Source organism: Limulus polyphemus, unplaced genomic scaffold, assembly GCF_000517525.1.
Source record: "Limulus polyphemus unplaced genomic scaffold, Limulus_polyphemus-2.1.2 Scaffold5931, whole genome shotgun sequence".
Lineage (NCBI taxonomy): Eukaryota > Metazoa > Arthropoda > Merostomata > Xiphosura > Limulidae > Limulus > Limulus polyphemus.
The window spans coordinates 41,254-47,131 of record NW_013671541.1 but is presented as its reverse complement, the minus strand read 5'-3'; positions in this window follow the sequence as shown (position 1 = coordinate 47,131).

The window sequence follows — 5,878 nt, the reverse complement described above, 5'->3', positions numbered from 1 at the left end:
ATTCCAAAGTCTAGCAAGTTTTTTACAGTAGAAGTATTTCCCTCTGTATGCAATGACAGTATTCATTCTCAACAGAGAGATTTAACAACTTTGAATTATGAGACTTCTTCAGCAATACTCCCACATCTTTCCTTAAATTGTGTGTTTGGAAAATAAAAATTTTCAAGAATATTAACAAGTACATCAGCTCATTCATTCGTCAAATCACAACAGAATCAACGCAGCGGGTATATCAGTAACCAAATTGGCTGATCCAACAAGACAGAAATTTAGGCAAAAATAGTAGAAGCACACTAGTGTTGATAAAAGCTTGCTATAACAAGCACATTAGAATAACTCCGTGTCTACTCAGATAACAGAACAAACACGCATGCAAAATTATAACACGCTTTCTGTCATAAGTAGCTCGAAACCTAATCATTCCTTTTCCTGAAACGATTAAAAATAATTAAACAACATGCAACGAAGACTTAATGTAGTCAACTTCTCATGTTGTATCTGTTTTATGTTATGAATGTCTATCTGTTTTTCTATCCATTTTTTCTCTTTTCAGAACTACTTCGGAAAAACAAAAACAAACAAAAAACTTTCATACAAATCAGAGATATGTCTTTAAAGTTTTCATATCTCGGTAAACATGGTAAAATCAGACAGTGACTTAAATGATGTAGTATAATCCTGGACAAAAGCAATGAAGAATATAGGCCCAGCAAATTAAAAGAGTTCTTATTTGAGCATTGGTGTTCAATGGTAATTACAAAGCAGTTTACTGAAAACTAACGAGTATTCATGCAATGAATATTTGTATATTATGTCACAATGAAGAACTCACTGTAAAAATGTAAGGTCAAAGTTGCAGAATTCGTTAAAAATGATTGACTAACTATGTGTTTTTTTTTCTTTTCATTACAGGCTTAGTGAATTTAACATGAATTTCTCTCTGTTGTTACACTGTGATAAATACGGCACTTAATAAAGGGATTTCATGTAAACGTTTTGATACATTGTAATAGTCGACAAAGGTCCCTTCCAATATCAAATTTAAGGAAAATATGGCATACTGAATTAAAATATACTTGAAAATTATGATGTCCTTTAGTTTTTATGTTAATAATTCAGATTTTTCAATTAATGGTCCTCTTTATAGTGAAAGTCCAGGGCGTTAACGATTTTTGAAGATTAACAATTCTCTCGTGGTCCATTCGATCTAAAGAATGTCATTCTAAGTTCTCTGATGGTACACTCGATCTGAAGAAGGTAATTGTTAATTCTCTCATGGTCCATTCGTTCTAAAAAAGATCGTTGTAAAATGTTACATGGTCCACTCGATCTGAAGAAGATCATTCTAAATTCTCTCATGATCGATTCGATACTGACCAAAAAGATCATTTTGAATTTTTGTCATTTCTTTCTCTTCAAAAATCTCTAGTAGAACAAGAGGTGATTGTTGACGTTAACTGCTTATAAACTGAAACACGAATGTAGAGATATTATTGTTAGAGCACATATTTCGGTATAGGTATGTTGTAGTTTTGCATAAAATGGCTTTTTATTCCAGTTTATGACTATCCTCGATAATAAGTAATATCTTTTTTGCAGCTATAAATCTAAAGGGTAGGTAGATAGTTTATATTTCATGATATTTGTTATAATACCAAACGACAGAAAATAGTATCAATGATATAATCTTTAAAATAAACTTTTTTGGTATGTTTGAAATCATGTTTTTTTTTCTATAGTGCTTTGTTATCTGTTGCTAAGAGTAGCTGAAAATAATTGAAGTAATTGTTGTGTTATTTCCAGGGTTGTAAATTCCTGTAAGTTGATGGTGAAATCAAAGTCAAAATTTCAGGTTCTATCTAAGTTTTGGAAAAAATATCATGTTGCTAATGTGTAAAAACAATGTGTGTTTATATTCAAAACAAATATAGTGGTTATTGTGCGCAGACTGTGAATCTGAGGGTCTATGGTTTGCTGCCCGTTTATGCAAAAACGCGCTTCATACTTTTGGACAGTCGGTGGGCTATTCGGTCAGACAAGAATAGCTCAAAATTTGGTGGTGAGTGCTATTGACTAGCTGTCATCCCTCTAGTCCAGTGGTTCTTACCTTTTATTGCTCCATGCCCCACCTCGACACCTCAAAAATGTGATGCCTCCTTGACATAAAAACAAATTTGGTGTTGAAAAGGTATAATAACATAATGTAAAATTTAGAAATTTACCAAAAAAATAGTAGTTTAATTTTTCTTATCGTATCGTTTTCAAATTGCCCTCTTGTGGGGCATGAGCCCCACGTTCAGAATCGCTGCTCTAGTCTATCAGTTAACAGTTGTGGATATCTATGTACTGTTTGCCTTTTGTGTAGTTTTGTGCGAATATTCTGAAACAAACAAATAATTAAAGATAAAAATAAAGAAAAATTAATTAAAATAGATTGTCTAAACACTGGACTTACAAATGCTAATCACTGGTATAAAACAATGGACATGCTTAAGCATTCAGTGGTCACATTACCTATATTCTTCATTGCTCCAAAGCCTTACTTTATAGTTCAGTTTTTCTCGAATTATTAAATTAAAACAGTTTTTAATATATTTTGATATATAGTCTCATTACTCCAATTAGTCACTAGTCGTATTCTTTACTTTGTAAATTTCAAGATCATGCTTTATTTAATGAAAATCATCAGTTGTTTGATCGAGAATAGAACAATTTACACTATATGTTCTAATTTTTCATAGAAGGTTGCGAAAAGTATTGTTCATTTAAGGCATAATTTAAAAGGTTTTAGTTTCATGCATACTTTAGGGATCTCTGACCGTTTCGTAGAGGTGTTTCAAGTGCTAGAAGAAGGGAAAGTTGAAAATGTTTTAGAGTTTCATGCATACTTTAGGGATCTCTGACCGTTTCGTAGAGGTGTTTCAAGTGCTAAAGAAGGGAAAGTTGAAAATGTTTTAGAGTTTCATGCATACTTTAGGGATCTCTGACCGTTTTGTAGAGGTGTTTCAAGTGCTGAAGAAGGGAAAGTTGAAAATGTTTTAGAGTTTCATGCATACTTTAGGGATCTCTGACCGTTTCGTAAAGGTGTTTCAAGTGCTGAAGAAGGGAAAGTTGAAAATGTTTTTAATTGTTTAATTACTTTAATGGGCTCGTGGTTTTGAGATAAATATTCATTTTAGAACTTGCAGTGTGAATATAAATGTACAATAGAAAACAAATCACCTAATTACTGGTTATTTGAACGATGCTCCACATTCCTTGCTGTTCTTGGAACTATTTTCTCCTCGTCTCCTGCCACAATCACACAATATTGCCCGACATTGTAATTCTTATTGTAACGAGCTTCTGCAAAAGCTGATAGAGTCTATTTTAGACCAAATATTTTGACAAACCTTCCACAGACTTCAGCTTTCAAGATTACATTTAAGCAGGCCACAGAAACCCATTGGAACTGTAGCGGGTTAAATGATATTATCATGATTCTGATTTCTTCGTCTATTTCTTTTAAGAAATCAGCCGTAAATTATGACTTGTGGTTTACGAGCTTTCTTCATATTCAAACCCTCTTTTATTATTTCGTTATCAGTACCAGCACGTGTGTCCAGCATCATCGTACTGGATTTTTGGGATGAAGGGTTCTCTTTCATAATAATATCCTTCCCTTTGCGATATATGTATTAAACGGCTAGGCAGTAAATATCAATGTTGAAACATATTCGTCCTTAAGAATGTTTGTTTGAATTTCGCGCAAAGCTACACGAGGGCTATCTGCGCTAGTAGTCCCTAACTGAGCAGTATAAGACTAGAGGGAAGGCAGCTAGTCATCACCACCCACCACCAACTCTTGGACTATTTTACGAACGAATAAATTTTACCAACATTATAAGACCCCCATGGCTGAAAGGGCGAGCGTGTTTGGTGGGACGGGGATTGCGAGTCGAGCGCTCTAACCACCTAGCCATGCCGGGCCGTTAAAAATGAACTGCTGAACAGTGAGAAAGGGCAACGAGCTAGCAGTAATAATTATTCTCCAGTAACAGGATTAACAACCTCTTCTATAATTCACCTATAGCTAAAAATATACAATTTTATAATTTATAAAGCACAAAAGAAATCACGATAAAATAAAAATGACAAATAATAAAAATAAAAAAACAGTTGAATTGACTAAAGCTTGAATGCCATACGGTCTTGTACGTTATCGTTACGTCAAAAATTCCGTGTTTTCGTGATTCGTACAATTGTTGAAGCCGAAAAGGAAATTATGAAACCCTTGAAAGCGGGAACGGTGAAATCCAAAAAGTTACCAATCCTGTTGTGTATATCGTGCGCGTGCGTGGTAACGATGAGTTTTTACATTTAAACTCGCAGGGAAAAATATTTAACATTTAAGCATAGCATCTTTTTTAAAACAAAATATGGCACTATTGTTTCTGATCCAGCAATATTTTGACAATAAATTAAATACCTTTCTTGAAATGCAATCGTTCTTTTTCAAGACATTTATTCTCACAAATGCTCCACAATACTGTCACTAGAAGTTATTGCTACCTTACCATTTATTTCATCATATGTTATTTATATCTCTATTTTTAACTAAAATATTTAATAGTACTTAAACGAAAAGCGACTCCTGGTGAAATAAAAGTGAATGATAATTAAATATACAAACAAATTGACAATTTTGTTTCAATAGAAATAATAAATTAACACTAAGTAAATATACATAGAAATAATTACCTTATGCAATTCTAACACTTATAAACTTGTTGTCATATAATAACTGAGATAGGCGTTAGCTTTAGAAAAGTCCTGTGCAAAACTGAAATATGTGGCTCTCAAATGAAATTTGATACATTTTGTTTGTTTCAGAATTTGGTGCAAACTACATAAGAATTATCTGTGTATAGTCACCTCCCAGTGGTACAGCGGTATGTCTGCGGACTTACAACGCTAGGAATCGGGTTTCGATACCCGTGGTGGGCAGAGGACAGATAGCCCATTGTGTAGCTTTGTGCTTAATTTCAAAACAAACTGTGTATAGTCGTCCTTAAATTTGATTTGCTAGACTGAAGGGAAGGAAGCTAGTAAACAGGATTCTTACCAACCCTTTGGCTGTTTTTGTCTGATCAAATAGCACGTTTTATTTTTATCGCCAGCCGGACGCAAACCATTAATTCTCGGAATCACGGTACGGCCACTCCAACTACAGAGGCCACACTCGTCCCAACCAACGTTGAAGTACATTATTTGTGTAATAATTAATAATTATTACACAAATATGAAATAATAATTGCCTCCCAGTGACATAGTCTGGAGGCTTCTAACGCTAAAAACAAGGTTTCAATACCCGTGGTAGGCACAGCATAGATAGCCCATTGTGTAGATTTGTCCATTGCGTAACACTGAGTGAAAAAAAAACGTAATCATACAATAATATACAAAATCATACTTGTTACTGCTTAAACCTCCCCTTGGTTCAGCCAAAAATCGAGTTTTGATACCCGCGGTGAGAAGAGCATAGAAATATCTTTGTGTTTAAAAACAAACAAACAAATCAATATTTAGTAAGTAACCTACTGAAATGAATAATTAATATAATAACAGCAGTTTTTACAAGTTGTGATTTTAATTATTACAACTTTTCGTCTCTTAGTATCGGGTAACACAGGCCTGCGAATTTAAACTTCATAAAAGTTGTTTTGGTTTTAATAACGAATTTTCCATAATCCGCTACGCAGATTTTTTTTATTATTCATTTTTTTCTATCACGTAAGGATTTTTTACAAATCAGGGAAAAAAAAACTCTTACTTAGACCAAATTATTATTTCGTTTACCACAATGAAAATTTTTATTATTATGTTTGTTAACAAAAAT